Source organism: Rhincodon typus, chromosome 14 (assembly GCF_021869965.1).
Source record: "Rhincodon typus isolate 14 chromosome 14, sRhiTyp1.1, whole genome shotgun sequence".
NCBI lineage: Eukaryota > Metazoa > Chordata > Chondrichthyes > Orectolobiformes > Rhincodontidae > Rhincodon > Rhincodon typus.
This window is the reverse complement of record NC_063345.1, coordinates 6,530,614-6,550,326: the sequence shown is the minus strand read 5'-3', so window position 1 is coordinate 6,550,326 and position 19,713 is coordinate 6,530,614.

The window sequence follows — 19,713 nt, the reverse complement described above, 5'->3', positions numbered from 1 at the left end:
ATTTATTGATTGTTAAGTTTAATTTTTAATTTTTTTTTAATAAAGTTACCTTGTGGAGAGAGTGGTGGTGGTTGGATGGCCAGTGGTTGGGCACTCGGGCCCTGTGCTCTGCAGTCAGCGGCTTCATAGAATCATCATCACAGAATCCCTACAGTGTGGAAACAGGCCCTTCAGCCCAACAAGTCCACACTGACCCTTGGAGCATCCCACCCAGACCCATCCCCCTGCAACCCACCTAATCTACACATCCCTGAACACTAGGGGCAATTTAGCATGGCCAATCCACCCTAACCTGCACGTCTTTGGACTGTGGGAGGAAACCGGAGCACCCGGAGGAAACCCATGCAGACGCAGGGAGAACATGTAAACTCCACACAGACAATCACACAAGGTTCAATGGAGAGTGCAGGAGAGCATGCCAGGAGCAGCACCAGGCATACCTGAAGATGAGGTGTCAACCTGGTGAAGCTACCAAACAGGACTACTTGCACACCAAACCGTGAAAGCAGCAAGTGATAGACAGAGCTAAGCGATCCCACAACCAACAGATCAGATCTAAGCTCTGCAGTCCTGCCACACCCAGTCGTGAATGATGGTGGATGATTAGACAACTCACTGGAGAAGGAGACTCCACAAATATCCCCGTCCTCAATGATGGAAGAGCCCAGCACATCAGTGCAAAAGATAAGGCTGAAGCATTTGCAACAAGCTTCAGCCAGAAGTGCCGAGTGGATGATCCATCTTGGCCTCCTCCAGTGGTTCCCAGCGTTACAGATACCAGTCTTCAGCCGATTCGCATCATTCCATGTGATTTCAAGAAAAGGTTGGAGACACTGGATAATGCAAAGGCTACGGGCCCTGACAACATTCCTGCAATACTCCTAAAGACTTTTGCTCCAGAACTTGCCACTCCCTTAACCAAGCTGTTCCAGTACAGTTACAACACTGGTATCTACCCGACAATGTGGAAAATTGCCCAAATATATCCTATACATAAAAATCAGGACAAATCCAACCCAGCCAATTACCACCCCATCAGTCTGCTCTTGATGAGCAGTAAAGTGATGGAAGGTGTCACCAACAGCGCTATCAAGCAGCACCTGCTCAGCAATAACCTGCTCAGTGACGCCCAGTTTGGGTTCCACCAGGGGCACTCAGCTCCTGAACAAAAACAAAGTTGCTGGAAAAGCTCAGCACGTCTGGCAGCATCCGTGAAGGAAAAAACAGAGTTAATGTTTCGAGTCCGGTGACCCTTCCTCAGAACGTCACCAGGTCCAAAGTGTTAACTCTGTTTTTTCTTCACAGATGCTGCCAGACCTGCTGAACTTTTCCAACAACTTTGTTTTTGTTCCTGATTTACAGCATCCGCAGTTCTTTCATTTTTTGACTCAGCTCCTGACATCATTACAGCCTTGCTTCAAAGATGGGCAAAACAGCTGAATTCTAGAGGTGATATAAGAGTGAAAGACTTGATATCAAGGCTGCATTCAACTGAGTGTGGCATCAAGGAATCCTCGCAAAACTGGAATCAATAGGTATCAGGGGGCAAACTATCCAATGGTTGGAGTTATACCTGACACATAGGGAATTCGTCGTGGCAGTTGGAAATCAGTCATCTCAGCTCCAGGACATCTCTGCAGGAGTTCCTCAGGGTTGTGTCCTAGGCCCAACCACCTTCAGCTGCTTCATCAATGACCCTCCCTCCATCATAAGGTCAGAGGTGGGAATGTTCGCCGATGACTGCACAATGTTCAGCACCATTCGTGACTCCTCAGATACTGAAGCAGTCCATGTTCACATGCAACAAGATCTGGACAATATCCAGGCTTGTGCCACACAAATGCCAGGCTATGACCATCATGAATAAGAGACAATCTAATCACCACCCCTTGGCATTCAACGGCGTTACCATCACTGAATCCCCCACTATCAACATCCTGGGGGTTATCATTGACCAGAAACTCAACTGGACTCACCATATAAACACAGTGGCGACAAGAGCAGGTCAGAAGCTAGGAATACTGCAGTGAGTAACTCACTTCCTGACTCCCAAAAGTGCTATAAGGCATAAGTCAGGAATGTGGTGAAATATGCCCACCTGCCTGGATGAGTGCAGCTCCCACAACACTCAAGAAGCTTGACACCAGCCAGGACAGAGCAGCCCGCTTGATTGGCTCACATCCACAAGCATCTGTACGCTCAGCACCGACGCTCAGTAGCAGCAGTGTGTACTATCAACAAGATGCACTGCAGAAATTCACCAAAGAATCTCGGACAGCACCTTCCAAACTCACAACCACTTCCATCTAGAAGGACAAAGGCAGCAGACATATGGGAACACCACCCATTCAAGTTCCCCTCCAAACCACTCACCAGCCTGACTTGGAAATATATCGGCATTCCTTCACTGTCGCTGAGTCAAAATCCTGGAAGTTTCCTCCCTAAGGGCATTGTGGGTCAACCCACAGCAGGTGGACTGCAATGGTTCAAGAAGGCAGCTTACCACCACCTTCTTGAGGGCAACTAGGGACGGGCAATAAATGCTGGCCCAGCCACCACTGCCCACATCCCACAAAATAAAAAAAAAAATACAATAGAACCTAATTCGAATTCTGATTCTAGATCTCCATCTTGGATTTCAAGCACCAATGTCTCAGGGCGTTCTCCGTGGGCAGTGTTTGTACATACCCTACATCCACAGAACTTGGCATCCAACTTAGGCCAGTCTCACTACACCTCTTCATCCACTTACAATCGGCTTCTGCACTTCAATGCTGTGTTTGGTCTGTACCGGCACCCAATAAAGAGGAAGAAAATTGATAATAAAGTACCTTGGCAAGAAATGTAAATACAAATAGCAAGAGCTTCTACCAGTATATAAAAAGAGCAAAATCAGCTAAAGTAAGTGTAAAATCTTTGGAGGATGGGAAGTGATGACAGAGAACAGGGAAATAAAGAAATTGTAAACCAATATTTTGCATCAGTCTTCATGGTGGAAAATGCTGTACATATCCCAAAGATAAACAATAAGCAAGGTACTGACAGGGAAAAGATCTTTTAAAAATTTCTATCATGGCAGACAAAGTATGTGGCAAACTAATGGGAGTAACATCAAGTAAGTCACCTCGGCCTTATGGCCTGAATCAAAGGGTTTTAAAAGGACTGGTTGCAGAAGTAATGGACACATTGGTTGAAATATTCCAGAGTGTTCCAGCAGAATGGAAAACTGATAATGTGACAGCCCTGTTCAAGACGGAAGGGAGACAGAAAGCAGGAGAATATAGGTCATGTAGCCTAACAACTGGCATTGGGAAAATGTAATGAAGGAAGAAAAGACAGGACATTTAGAAAAAAATTAATACAAACAAACAGAGTCAACTTGGTTTAGTGAAAAGGAGATTACATTTGACAAATTTACTGGATCATAGAATCCCTACAGTGTGGAAATGGCTATTCAGCTCATCGAGTCCACAACGACCCTCTGAAGAGCATCTGACTCAGACCCACCGCTGCCCTATAACCCTGTGTTTCCTATGGCTAACCCACAGAGCCTGCACATCCCTAGGCAATTTAGCATGGCCAATCCAACTAACCCGCATGTCTTTGGGCTATGGGAAGAAACCGGAGCATGCCCACGCAGACATGGGGAGAATGTACAAACTCCACACAAGCAGTTGTGCAAGGCTAGAACCAAATCCATGTCCCTGACCCTGTGAGGCAGCAGTGCTAACCACTAGGCCACTATGCCACCCATACTGTATTTGGATTTTCAGAAGCCATTTAATAACGTTACACAAAAGATTCAAGATAGAAACTCACAAAATTGGTCGTAATATATGGACTGAGGACACACAGAAGAGAAAGAGTTGGGATTAATGGGTCTTTTTCATGTTGGAAAGATGTTAACTATTGGAGTGCTGCAGGGATCTTGTTGGGCCGAAGGGCCTGTTCCCATACTGTAGGGATTGTATGATAATGCCAGGATCAATCCTGGAGCCTCAATAACTTACTAATTAGAATAATGGCTTGGAGGGGGGACAGAGTGTAATATATCTAAATTTGCTGACAATAGGCGTATTGTGATGAGGACATTTAGAAACTTTGGGAGTTCCAAATAAATTGACTGAGTGGACAAAATCTTGGCAATTGGAGTTTAATGCAGGAAAATGTAAGGTCCTTTGGCACTTTGGTAAGAGAAGTCTAAAGGCAGAATATTATTGAAATGGAGTGAGACTCCTAAAAAGTACATGTTTTTGTGGATAAGCCAAAATATTAGCATGCAGGCGATGCAAGTAATTAAGAAAGCAAGTGGAATTTGGGCCTTTGGTGTTTGGGCATTTAAAAACAGAAAAGTTTTGTTACAACTATGCAGGGTGTTAATGAGATTACTCCTGGAGTACAATGCACAGTTTTGAAATCTGAATTTTAAAAAAAGGATATACTGGCATTGCATACTGTTCAAAAGAAATTTATTGGACTAATTCCGAAGATGAAAGCGTTGACATATCATGAATGGCTAAAAGGATTAGACTTTATTCATTAGAGTTTAGAAGAATGAGGAGTGATCTTATTGAAACTATTCAAGATTCTCAGGGGACTTACCAGAGTACATGTTGAGAAGATATTTCCACAAGTAGGTGAAGACTCAGATGCCAAGGAATTTCTTCTTTTAGAGGGCAGTGACTGCCTGGGACTCTTTATCCCAGTGAAATGTGGATGCTTGATCAGTGACTGTATTTACAGAGGAGGGAGATAGATTTTTGAAATATGAGGGAGTTGGCAGCTACGAGAAGCTGGTAGAGAAAAGACGTTGAGGCCCAAGAAGATCTTGCTGAATGGCAAGGCAGACTTGAGAGGCCGAATGGCTTACCTTTTCTCCTATTTCTTGTGATTTTATCTTTGCAACGTTGCTGCTAGGATTCTGTGGATGCTGAGAACAGACACCCATCTGACAGAATGGACCAGGCTGTATCTCTTGCTCTTTTAGTACTCACTCACATTGAGGTCATCTCAATGCTCTCAGGATCCTGGCCTTGCCTTGCATTTTGGTATCTGCCCCTTGGCCACAGCTTAAAGACTCACAGTACTGTTGCCTTGCCTTGCTCTTCGGTGCAGACACAAACCAAGCAGCTTGTCAAGGTTGTCCTCAACATTAATCAATACATGCCGATATATGACACCATGCTCTGTGAATGTCACTTCTGCACCATATACCAGTTGTGTACTCAGTAAAAACCCTGCATGTACTTCAAATATCTCAAAGGCTGAGGGGAGTAGCCCTTGTCATCAATGGATACACCCTACAGTCAGGGTGTGTTGGCACACAGTTTCAAATAGTAGTCTGAAGGTTTAGACATGGTCAAGCGGTTGCTTGGGGCAGTCAAGGTCAGGTTTCTCTCCTTCTATAGGAATGTCATCCACCCCACCAGCTGTAGTAGCTCTTTCTACCTGGCTGTTGCCATTTTCTCCTGGAATGAGACGAAAACTGTGATGGAAATAGCTGTTAGAGCAGTTGGGAAAAAGTGGCAAGGTATTCAAAGAGAGTGAGTAGGCAGTACAGAGGCCATGCAGAGATAGTGGGGTGGGGAAATTGAGTGGGTGAGGACAAATAAGGGAAAACATTGCACAAAGTAGTGCGAGTCATGGAACATGAGCCCTGGGAGGTGGGTGCAGTAACAGAGATAGATTGAGTGCGAGGTAGCAAAGAGAAGATGGTGGCTCTTGTCTTGGAAGAATGGAGAAGGTAGTTGAGCTTCTTTCTCGATTTCTGGGCGTTCTTCCATGCAGCAACCTCAGAGCAGGCTGGCAGGGTCATTTGTTGTCGCCTCCTCTGCTGGTCCTGGAGGAAGAGGACGCCCTCTTTTGGATTGCCCTAGGATTGTCCACTAGGACTAAACAACAAAGAAGCAGGAGTAAGCCATTCAGCCCTTCAAGCCTGTTCCACCATACCATGAGGTTATGGCTGGTCTGTGGCCTAACTCTATATACGTGCCTTTGGCCCATAACACTTAACACCTTTTCTTAACAAAAAAAAACCTATCTCAGATTGAAAACAACAACTGATCCAGCATCAACTGCTGTTTGTGGAACAGAGTTCCAATCATCTACCACCCTTTGTGTGTCAAAACACTTCCTAACGTCTGTCCTGAATGTCTGAGACTAGTTTTTAGATTATGCCCTGGAACGTCCAATCAGTGGAAATAGTTTATTTTTATCTCTCCTTGGCAATGGCCTAGCGGTACCATCACTGAGCTGTTAACTCAGAAACCTAGGTAATATTCTGGGGACCCGGGTTCGAATCCTGCTACAGCAAATTGAATTCAATAAATATCTGGACCTAAGAGTCTAATGATGACCATGAATCCATTGTCGATTGTCAGGAAAAACCCATCTGGGTCACTAATGTCCTATGGGAAAGTAAATCTGCCATCCTTACTCAGTATGACCTAAAAGTGACTCCAGACTCACAGCAATGTGGTTGACTCTTAACTGCCCACTGGGCAATTAGGGATGGGTACTAAGTGCCGCCTGGGAAGTGATGCCCTCATCCCGTGATTGAATAAAGGGAAAAAAAAATCATTGTAGCACTGTGTAGGCCTCGCAACAGTGAGTGGAAGAACCAGGCTAGCATCAGAATAGAAGGGCATCATATGATCCCTATAGTATGGAAGGCCATTTGACAAGTTGAGTCTACATCGACCTTCAGAAGGGCATCCCACCCTTCCCCAGCCCTGTAACCCTACATTTCCTATGGCTAATCTACTTTGCCTGCATATCCCTGCACATTATGGACAATTTAGCATGGCCAATCCATCTGACCTGCACATTTTGATCTGTGACAGGAAACTGGAGCACCTGGAGGAAACCCACACAGACACAGGGAAAACATACAAACTCCACATAGACAATGTCCCAAGGCTGGAACTGAGCCCAGGTCCCTGGCACTGTGAGGCAGCAGGGCTGACCACTGAGCCACCGTGCTACATAGTTAATGAGGTGTGTTGGCCCCACAGAGAGAACTATCCCATGAAACTTGATGAAAAATATACTTCTCCAAAATATGCGAAGATTTAGCCCCATACCTTAATGCCATTTTCCTGTCTTTATCCCATAATTCTGAATGTTGTTTCCATTTAAATAATGCTCTCTTGAAGGCATCCGTTGAACCTGTCTCTACTGCTCTTCGATGCAGCGTGCTCCAGAACTTTAATTACTTGCTGTGTGAAAATATCTTTCTCCCACATTATTTTCTTGCTTTGGTTTTCCAAATTCCCTTTTATCTGTGCCTTCTCTTTCTCAATCACCATTCAAGTGGGCTGTCTCCCCTTGTCAATTCTGCCTTCCCACTCACAATTTTGAAAACATGGCACAAACCACTCCTCAGCCTTCCCCTCTCCAAGGAAAACTGAAATTCCTCAGCTCTGGACTATTTAGTCACCTAACCATTTCAATATGCTACTTCTCAGTATTTTTATAGATCTACACACATATTTTGGTCACAGCCTGTAATTATCTTTTATTTCATCTGAAAATCACTTGTGTTTCATTCGATTTTAATGAATATTTAAAGGAAAATTAATATTGCAATTTAATGCACATCTCAAAATGACTTTGGTAACACTCAAAGTGGATCTACGATGATTTAATGACATTTAACTTATGAACAGATTGTTTAGTCATTTTCTGAATTTAACGATATACCACTTGCGTGTTTTCAAATTGTTAAATGAAAAGTTAAAATTGCTCATAATAATTTTGATATTTATAAATATCTCAGACATATTGAAAATATGATTAATAATTCCAAACATGCTTGCTGTTTCAATATCTTGCCCCATTTCTTGCGTTACTTGTAAATAAGATAAATCCAGTTGTGATGGAAGTTTAAATGCATTTGCAAATGTCTCGCAACAATAGACTGAAGAAAATTCAGCTCAAAATGATAATGTGTAGTTTGAGGAGGTTATTTTTTGGCAGCACTCTAATAACTTGCATTCATTGCTGTTAAATTAGTAACTTCCTGCTACCTAACATTGAAAGAAGTACTTCCAAAACAAAATTTCCCTCTTAGCCGCATCCCTCATCCCTCAGTGGAAGATCATGGGTTCAAGCCCCACTCCAAAGATTTGAGCTGATTATTCAGGTTGACAGTTCTGCTGCAGTGCAGTGTCATCAGAGGCTCTGCCTTTCAAATGACGCATTAAACTGAAATCTCTCCTGCCCCACAGGTGGATGTCAAAGATTCCCGAGGCACTATTCCAAAGAATAGCAGGAACTCCTGTCAATATTTAGACCTCAACCAACATCAAATGATTTGGATGTCAATATGGGAGCAGCAGTGAGTAAGTTGCAGATGACATCAAAATAGGTGGTGTAATGGGCAGTGAAGATTATCTCAGAATACAACAGGACCTAGATCAGATGGGCCAATGGGTTGAGGACTGGCAGATGGAGTTTAGTTTAAATAAATGTGAGGTGTTTTGGTAAGACAAATCAGGGCAGGACTTATATGATTAATGGTAAGGTCCTGGGAAGTGTTGCCAGATGTGTGTTTCTTTGAAAGTGGAGTCACCAGTAGACAGGGTGGTGAAGAAGCATTTGGCATGCTTAGCTTCATTGGTCAGAATATTGAATTGGGGTGTCACATTGCAGCTGTACAGGGCATTGGTGAGGCCACTTTTAGAATACTGCGTACAATTCTAATCGCCCTTCTGTAGGAAGAATATTGTTAAACTTGAGAGGGTGTAGAAAAGATTTACAAGGATGTTGCTGGGATTGGAGGTGAAATACCTGCACAGAGGCTGGTGTCCCATCACCAAGTTACCCTTCATTTACATGTGCAGAGGACATGGGTTCTGATCAGCCAGCTCAAAGCCAGCCCCTTAACTGAGGTGACCTTTTGAATCTCCTCTTCATATCTGTCAGCCAGGCCTTCCTGATTTGCCCAAGTTAACAACTCCAATCAAGGATCACATAGTCATTGGCCCTGGTTCTAATCTCTACAGAAGGGTTGGAGTTATAGGGAGAGGCTGAGAAGACAGGGGCTTTTGTTCCCTGCAACGTTGGAGGCTGAGGGGCGACCTTATAGAGGTTTTTAATTTCATGAGGGGCATGGATAGGATGAATACCTAAGGTCTTTTTCCAAACCTAGTCCAAACCTAGAGGGGATAGGTATAAGGTGGGAGAGGAAAGATTTCAAAAATGACATGAGGGGCAACTTCTTCACACACAGGGTAATGTGTGTGTGGAATGAGCTGCCAGAGGAAGTGGTGGAGCTGGTACAATTACAACATTTAAAAGGCATCTGGATGGGTGTATGAATAGGAAAGGTTTAAAGGGATATGGGCCAAATGCTGGCTAATGTGACTAGGTCAGAATAGGATATCTGGTTGGCATGGATGAGATAGACCAAAGGTTCTGTTAACATGCTGTATATCTCTATGACTCTGTGACACTGTTAATGGATCACATTGTTATTGTTGCAAGCATACTGTGTGCTAATTGGTTGCTGTATTTCCTCATTTACAAAAGTGACAACACTTCAAAAAGTATTTCATTTGTGGTAAACCATTTGGAAAGATCCTAGGAACACAAAGGAGGTGACGATATTATTGCTGGACTATTAATCCAAAGACCCAGATAAAGTACTGCGGACCAAGATTGAATCCCAACACGGCAGATGATGGAATCTGAATTCCATAAAACAGAACTCTGGAATTAAGAGTCTAACAATGATCATGGTAAATGGAAAAGCCCTGGGGAAAATTGATGCACAGAGAGATCTGCGTGTTCAGGTCCATTGTACCCTGAAGGTGGCAACGCAGGTCGATAGAGTGGTCAAGAAGGCATACGGCATGCTTTCATTCATTGGACGGGGTATTGAGTAGAAGAGTTGGCAGGTCACGTTACAGTTGTATAGGACTTTGGTTCAACCACGTTTGGAATATTGCGTACAGTTCTGGTCGCCACATTACCAAAAGGATGTGGATACTTTGGAGACGGTGCAGAGGAGGTTCACCAGGATGTTGCCTGGTAAGGAGGGTGCTAGCTATGAAGAGAGATTGAGTAGATTAGGATTATTTACATTAGAAAGACGGAGGTTGAGGGGGGAACCTGATTGAGGTCTACAAAATCATGAGAGATATAGGCAGGGTGGATAGCAAGAAGCTTTTTCCCAGAGTGGGGGACGCAATTACTAGGGATCACGATTTCAAAGTGAGAAGGGAAAAGTTTAAGGGAGATATGCGTGGAAAGTTCTTTACACAGAGGGTGGTGGGTGCCTGGAATGCGTTGCCAGCGGAGGTGGTAGAGGCGGGCACAATAGCGTCATTTAAGATGTATCTAGACAGATACATGAATGGGCAGGGAGCAGAGGGATACAGATCTTTGGAAAATAGGCGACAGGTTTAGATGGAGGATCTGGATCGGCGCAGGCTTGGCGGGCTGAAGGTCCTGTTCCTGTGCTGTAATTTTCTTTGTTCTTTGTAATTGTCGATTGTCAGAAAAACCCATGTGGTTCACTAATGCCCTTCAGGGAAGAAAACTGCTATCCTTACCTGATCTGATCTACATATGACTTTAGACCCACAGCAATGTGATTGACTCTTAAATGCCCTCTGGGCAATTAGGGATGGGCAATAAATGCTGCCTAGCCAGTGATGCCATCATGGTCCTCATGTATAAAGGATTAAAAAAATGTGCTTTCTAAGTAAAAGTATGCATTTCTTAGTCAGGACTGCTCATGGTACAGCGTTAAAAGCTGTTAATTATAGTGCAATACATTGTAATAATTATAGAGAAATTATTAATTTTGTGAAGTAACCACCTCCGCACCTAAAACCCATGATATCTTGCAACAGGTAGGAAAGGATAAGGGGAGAAAATGGGAACAGGGAACCAAGTTGGATGATTAGCCATGATCATGTTGAATGGCAGAGCAGACTCAAGGGGTTGAATAGCCTACTTCTGCTCCTGTGTTTCGATATTTCTAATTTGTACGTTCATATGATGCAAAACATGGATTTTGTATGTCAGCACCACATGTAACAATATCTATATCCCATACGTTCTGAATACAAGGAATCTACAAATTGATACAGAAAGGTTCAGTGAGTCGGCAAAAAACTTAGTAAATGGAGTAAATTGTAAGAAAATGTGAACTTGTCTGCTTTAGCAGGAAGAATAAAGAAGCAGACATTATTTCAATGGAGAGAGCCTGCAGAGGTACAGAGGGATCTATGCATCCTGATACATGAATCACAAAAAAATGTCCTGAGGTCAACAAGTGGTTAGAAATGAAAATTGAATGTTGTTGTTTCTGGTCAGGGGAATGGAGATAACAAGGTGTAGAGCTGGATGAACACAGCAGGCCAAGCAGCATCAGAGGAGCAGGAAAGCTGACGTTTTGGGCCTAGACCCTTCTTATGCTGCTTGGCCTGCTGTGTTCATCCAGCTCTACACCTTGTTATCTCAGATTCTCCAGCATCTGCAGTTCCTACTATCAGGGGAATGGAGATGATTTGTTACAATTATACAGGGGTGATGTTGAAACCAGATCTGGAGAATTGTGCACAGCAGTTCAAAGAAGCTTTGTTCAATCGATATGTGAGATTGTTATTTTTTCTGATGAAGTATTGGACATGCTGGACCTGTATCCAAAGAACGAGAGACTTGTTTTCCATTCACAGGATGAAGGCGTTGTTGGCTGGGTTTACATTTATTACCTGTCCCAGAGGATAGTAAAGGGTCAACTCTTTGCTGTGGGCCTGGAGTCTCATGTAGGCAGAATCAGGTAAAGATGGCAGTTTCTTTCCCTAAAAGACATCAGTGAACCAGATGGGTTTTTCCAACAATTGACGTGCATTCATGGTCATCATTAGACTCTTAGTTTCAGGTTTGTTTTCTTGAATTCAAATTCCACCATCTGCAATGGCAGGGCTTGAACCCAGGTTCCCAGAACATTACCTGTGTCCCTGGATTAAGTCCAGTGGTAATACCACTAGGCCCTATAATTATGCCCATTTGTGACTGACCCCTCAACCAACAGGAACATCTGCTCTCTTTTTACCCAGTCCATACCCCTCATAATCTTATACATCTCAATTGTGCCCCCCCTCAGTCTTCTCTGCTCTAAAGAAAACAAACCAAGTCGATCTAGTCTCTCCTTACAACTCAGGTTCTCCATCCCAGGCAACACCCTGGTGAACCTCCTCTGTACCCCCTCTAGTGCTATCACATCTTTCCTGTAGTGATGAACTGCACACAGTAACCCAGCTGTGGGCTAACCAACAGCCTGTACAACTCCAACATTACCTCATTCCTCTTATACTCTATACCACCATCGATGTAAGCAAGTGTCCCACATGTCTTTTTAACTATCCTATTCAAGTGCTCTACTGACTTCAAGGATCTGTGAATAATTAGCCCAAGATCCCTCTGTTCTTCTGAGCTACCCAGTTTCCTCCCATTCAGTAAATACTCCCTCATCTTGTTTTTTCTTCCAAAGTGCATCACCTCACATTTATTAGTTTTAAATACCATCTGCCACTGCTCTACATATCTGACCAATCCATCTATATCTTCCAGTAACCTACAAACATCTTCTTCATTATTAACCATTCTACCAATCTTGGTGTTGCTGCAAACTTGCTTAACATCGCCCCCACATTTTCATCTTTATCATTTATGTACATCTTGTACAATGGATTGCAAGGTTCTTTCTTGGGAATTCCCAGCATTGAACTGCAGGAATGTCATTTTTTTCAAAGGTATATGGGCATCATTGGTCAGCATTACTTGACCATACCTAAATGCCCTTGGGAAGGTGATAGTGAGCTGCCTTCTTGAACCACTGCACCCTTGGGGTGTAGGAACATCCACAGTGCTGTTCTGAAGGGAGCTCATGAAACTGTCCAAGCCTCACAGATGGTAAAGGTAGAAGCAGCTGTCATGAAAACATTTTGAAAAATTGTTATGATTTGCTTAAACCATTCTGTGTGGTAGCAAGTTCCATAGCCTTTAAGCAAAGGGTTATTCCCTATTGGATTTCTTGGTGACTGTCTTACATTAACAGACTCTATTTATGCTCTTTGCCAGAAGAGGGAACATTCCCTCTGTATCCACTCTGTCAATACCTTCCACAAGTTTAAAGACTTCCTTTCCTGATACATATGCCTCAGCATTTCTAGTATTATCCTTGTAGACTTTCTCTGCTCCCTTAAACAGGGCTTCTGCGGTTTTTATTAATAATAAGGTGACCAGAGCTGCACAAACTAGTCTGAGTGTGGTCTAATTAATGTTTGGTACAGATTTAGCAGAGCTTCCTAGTTTTCAGTCACACCTTTCTCTCTGTCAATCCTATTGCTAGCTCTCCATACTTTATGTATTTGTTAATGTGTGGGAAAACTTTCAGTGACTGCATTTGTACTCTAAGATCCCTAAATCTATCCCACCTAGACATGCATCGTGCAATTAAAAAAGTGACTCCCCTATTCTTCCCAGCAAAATGTAAAACCTCACATTTATGTTCATTTGATTTCAAGAAGGAGTTGGATGTAGCATATGTGGGCAAAGGGATCAAAGGATATGGTGGAAAAGCAGGAATAGGCTATTGAGTTGGGTGATCAGCCATAATTATAATGAATGGTGGAGCAGCCTGAAAGGACCAAGTTCTTACTTTCTATGTTTCCATTTGATTATCCTGCAAATTTACTGATACCCTGCTGTGATTTGTTGCAATCCTTGGCATTACTGACTATCCCCTCCCCCACTTTAGTGTCATCCGTAAATTGAGAAGTTGTGTTTAGGTTCCTAAGTCCATGTTGTGAATGTAAGACATGAATTGCAGTGGTCCATTACAGAACACCATCTTCATCTTTCAGCAGTCTGCACATCAACTCCTTAGTCCCACTCTCCACTTTCTGTCTAGATGGCAGCTAGCAATCCATTCTGCCAGTTCTCTGGCATTATTTATTAATCTGTTATGGGGCACATTATCAAAAGTCTTTTGAAGATCTTGATCAATAACATCTATTGCATTCCCATCGTCTATTCTCTAATAAAAAAAATCAATAAAGTTGGCCAAGGACAATTCTTCTCATTGAAATCCATTCTGTCTTATTCATATTCATTGTCATATATGTGTGTTCTTTTTTGGATGATCTCCTATTCTGTCCTTTAATTGGGTATTCCATTACCTTTTTCCAACCAGTGATGATAAACTGACTGATCTATAATCGGCTGGACATGTTCTGCCCCTTTCTCAAATTGAATTGGTTGTGTTATTACATGCTAATTTGTAAAGGTCAAGAATCTAATTTCTTTTATGTTAAGCAGCTTAAATCATTGACAATGTGCATTAACTAAATGTCTTAATTTACCAGGAATGGTAAATCAACAAGCAGAAAATCCACAACATCAGACTCTAACTCATATGCAATAAATAGAGTTAATTACAACTTATTTTCCCATCAGAAAGAATTAAAGGAGACAAACAAGGCCGTCCCACTGGTAACTGCTGCGCAATGAATTAAATTCCTACAGATAGTAGCCTAAAGATTTCTACAGATGGTAGCCTAAAATTTTTACAGATGGTAGCGTAAAATTCCTACAGATAGTTCTTTGGGAAAAAAAATTGATAACCTATTTTAGGTCTGTTTGTACATGGTCTAAATTCACATGCATTGATTCAATCAATTCAAATCTCAGGCAGAAGATACAGAAACTTGAACACACACATGGACAGGTTCAGGAACAGTTTCTTCCCGGCCATTATCAGACTGATGAATGGACTCTCTAGCCTCAAATAATGCTGATCTTACTAACATTGATCTTGCCTAGCGCTTGCCCTGTGCAATGTAACCTGTATGCCTCTATCTAAGTTTTTTTTACAACCCTCAATCTGTACACCCTTGTTTACTATGATCTGCCTGCACTGCTTGTAAACAAAGTTTTTCACTGTACTCCAGTACATGTGACAATAAATCAACCAATCAATCGATCAAAATATCTATTGACCTTTGTTACCCATGAAGAACTGATATGAAAGTTCCCTTTCAAAAGTAAAGAGGAAATTTATCCTCAGCGATGGAGGTCTCATCCATGAGTTGGGGAAGTGGCAGAAGTTCTGCATCACTTCCACTGGGGACAGTGTGCTGGAGTTAAGTCAGAAACAAAAACAGGAATTGCTGGAAAAGTTCAGCCAGTCTGGCAGCATCGGTGAAGAGAAATCAGAGTTAACGTTTCAGGTCAGGTGACTCTTCCTCAGAACTGCAATTAAGTGAACATCAGTTACTGAAGTGGCCAAAATTGAGCCTTGCACAGGATTTAGAACACTAGGGGGAGAATTCCTATCTGTTCTCTCGCCCCCTCCCTTTATCCCTATTGCTGTCTTCAGTAAGGGGCTCTGACACTTTTATGTTGGCATGTGTTAAAAAATAAGGGGTTCACTTTTTAGAGCTGATTTTCAGAAAAACATGCTCACAGTGCTATTGGCCTAGTTTGTTGGTTTATTATTATTTGGTTGTATTTACTGACTATTGCAGATATAAAATTGTTCATTGATTGTAGCTGAGATGTGAAGTGTAAGCTGCCATTACCTTTTTCTTTTAAATTCATCAACAGGATGAGGGCATTTGTTGCCCATCCCTAATTGCAGAGATAGCAGTTCAGAGTCAACCACATTGCTTTGGGTCTGGAGTCACAAGAAGGCCAGACCAGGTAAGGATGGCAGTTTCCTTCCCTAAAGTGCATTAGTGAACCAGATGGGTTTTTCTGAAAATGGATTCACTGTCATCATTAAACTCTTAATTCCCAATATTTTATTGAATTCAATTTCTACCATCTGCCATGGCAGGATTCAAACCCAGGTCCCCAGAACATTAGCTGGGGCTCTGGATTTACAGTCCAGCGATCATACCACTGGCCATTGGCTCTCTTGCAGGGAAGCTTACTGAAACACTAGACTCAGTCTCCAATTCTTCGATAATGGGATAATATACTTTTGATTCAGAGATTCCTGGGTTGGAAGGATTGTCATATGAGGACAGACTGGGTCAACTTGGTCTGTATTTGTGGAATTTAGAGGAATTAGAGGGAATCTCATTAAGACTAATTTAATTCTGACAGGGCTAAACAGACTGGAAGCAATGATGATGTTTTCCCTATGTGGAGTTACCTAGAACAAAGGATAGGCATTTCAGACTGAGCTGAAGATTTCTTTTCATTCAAAGGGTAGTGAGCCTGTGTAATTCTATCCCTGAGAAGGCAAGTCATTGAAGAAAGTATAAGAGATGTGGAGAGGTATGGGGAGAGCATGGAAGTATGGTGTTGAGATAACAGATAACAGATAACATGATTGTACTGAATGGTAGAGCAAGCTTGATTGTTTGAGTAGCTTACTTCTGCTACTATTTTCTATGAGTCAGTGTTTCTAAATCATCGACATAGGCCTAAAAGCAATTTTGTATCAAGTACGAACATCAAGTGGCATGGCAGGTTGAACAAACAGATGCCAAATCAGAAGAACATTGTAACCATGAACACTGTATCTTCACATTGTGATTGGAACACTTTATAGAGCACAATACCCTCACAAACAATGGGAACCCTGTCAAAATGTCCTGTCTTGATCACCCCCAATTGAACCCTCATTTGGTTTATCATAAGGTATTGTTTAATAGATGTCTTTATAAAGATTGGCCATTCATTCCTCAATGAGATGCCTTTAACTTTCTTCTACTGCTTCTGTAAGAGTGTTGGTTCTGTGTTCATTGTTACTGTGGTACTTTTGAAAATGTTTGTGGACTTACGCTTGAGTAATTTAGGTCAGACATGCAGATCAGACAAATCAAGAAGCCATTCAGGAGAACAGCTAAGTTTTAGTGATGAAAGCAAGAGTTCTGATTTCTTGAGGATTTTGGCATGACTTGATGACAACTCTACCTTCACAGAATTAAAAGATGAAAGCCCATTATTCCTTCATTTTAGAACACAAGTTTCCAGACAACAACAACATCTTATGAAGGTTCATCATGGTGGATGTGCTGCCGCAGATGGTTGCTCTGTGTGTGTGTATGTGTGTGTGCGTGTGTGTGTTGGAAGGCCGGTGATTTACACTGGGGGGAAACTGCAGACGGCAATGTAGGGAGGTGTTAAGAAGCTTTGAGTCTTGAGGTTCTGGCTTTGGACTGCACCAAGGTCCTTTGAGCTTGTCACTATCAATTGTCTCAAGATGTAAAATTTTCCCACAAATTGGAAAACACTTCAGTCCTACAGAGCATTGCTGAGAGAGCAACTAGAGTACTGTGTATAGTACTGATCATTGTACTTATGGAAGGATGTTCATACATTGGAAACAGTCCAGAGAAGGTTGACCAAGCTAATACTTGGAATGAGTGGTCTGCCTTATGAGGAAAGGTGAGACAGTCTCGGCCTGTATCCTCTGGAGTTTAGAAGAGTCAGAGGTGAGTTAATTCAGACCTTTGAGAATAGAGATTGGGATGTCATGTTGAGGTTGTACAGCACATTGGTGAGGCCTCTTCTGAGATACTGTGTGCAGTTCTGGTCACCCTGTTATAGGAAGAATGTTATTAAACTCGACAGTGTTCAGAAAAGAGATACCAAAGTGTGGAGCTGGAGGAACACAGCAGGCCAGGCAGCATCAGAGGTGCAGGAAAGTTAACGTTTCAGGTCAGGACCCTTCTAAAGTTTACCACGACATTGCCAAGATTGGGGGGGTTTGAGAAATAAAAATAGACTGGAAAGACTGGGACCTCTTTTTTACTGGAGCATTGAAGGTTGAGGGGTGACCTTATTGAAGTTTATAAAATTATGAGGGTCTTAGATAAAGTGAATAACAAGGATCTTTTCCCTAGGTTGGGGGAGTTCAAAACCGGGGCGGGGGGGCATCTGTTTAAGGTGAGAGGAGAAAGATTTTATAAAGGACACGAGGGGCAACTTTTTTTACACAGAGAGTGGATCGTGTGTGGAATGAATGGCCAGAGAAAGTCATGGATGCAGGTACAGTTACAACATTTAGAAGACGTTTGGACAGGTACATGAATAGGAAAGGTTTGGAGGGATATGGGCCAAGCACAGGCAAGTGGGGACTAGTTTAGAGATAGTAGGAACTGCAGATGCTGGAGAATCTGAGATAACAAGGTGTAGACCTGGATGAACACAGCAGGCCAAGCAGCATCAGAGGAGCAGGAAGGCTGACGTTTTGGGCCTAGACCCTTCTTCAGAAAATTTTCTGAAGAAAATTTTTTCTGAAAAGTTTTTCTGAAGAAGGGTCTAGGCGTGAAACGTCAGCCTTCCTGCTCCTCTGAGGCTGCTTGGCCTGCTGTGTTCATCCAGCACTACACCTTGTTATCTGGGGACTAGTTTAGTTTGGGAACATGGTTGGCATGAACTGGTTGGACCGAAGAGTCTGTTTCCATGTTGTATGACTCTGTGACTCTATAACTGAAACAGATAAGATCCTGAATACAAATACATTTCCTCTTGAGCTATGGGTCACAGTTTACAAATAAAGGGACACCCATTTAAAGAGAAATAAGGAAACAATTTTTCTCTCAGAGGTCTTTAGAAGTCCCTTCCTTAAAAGGCAGTGAACGCAGAATCTTTAAGTATTTTTAAGTCAGAGGTAGATAGATTCTTGATTACCCAGCATTTGAAAGATTATCGGGATTATAGAACATAGAACAGTGTAGCACAGGAACAGGCCTTTCAGCCCATCATGTCTGTCTGACCATAATGCCATTCTAAACTAATCCTATCTGCCTGCACATGCTCTGTATTGCTCTTATATTACCTGTTCATGTGTCTGTCTAAATGCATCTTAAATGTTGCTGTCGTATCTGTATCTACCACCTTCCCTGACAGCGCGATACAGGCACCTACCACTCACTGTGTAAAAAACATGCCTGGAACATCAGAGATAGTAAGAACTGCAGATGCTGGAGTCATAGATAACACCATGTGGAGCTGGAGGATCGCAGCAGGCCAGGCAGCATCAGAGGAGCAGGAAAACTGGCGGTTCGGGAAGGGCCTTTCAACTTTCAACTTTTTCCCTCTCACCTTAAACCTAGTATATATGTATAAATCCAGTATTTGACATTTCCACTTCTATTAGTTTGCCCCTCAGCATCTGATGCTCCAGCAAAAACAATCCAATTTTATCCAACCTCTCCTTATTTTTAATACACGCCAGTCCAGGCAACATCCTGGTAACATCAGGCAACATCATTTTCTGAAGAAGGGTCTAGGCCCGAAATGTCAGCCTTCCTGCTCCTCTGATGCTGCCTGACCTGCTGTGTTCATCCAGCTCTACACCTTGTTATCTAACATCCTGGTAAACCTCTTTTGCACCCTCTCCGAAGCCTCCACGTCCTTCCTGTAGTGTGATGACGAGATCGTATGAGGTACTCCAAATATGGCCTAACTAAACTCTTATACAGCCGCAATATGACTTGCCAACTTTTGTACTCAGTGGCCCGACTGATGTAGGCAAGCATGTTTTTGCCTTCTTTACCACCTAATCCAATTGTGTTGCCACTTTCAGGGAGATATGGACTTGCACCCCCAGACCTCTCTGTATATCATTGCTTGTAATAGTCCTGCCATTTACTGCATATTTTCCTCTTGTAATTGACCTTCCAAAATGTATTCCCTCACGCTTGATCAGATTACACTCAATCTGCCATTTCTCTGCCT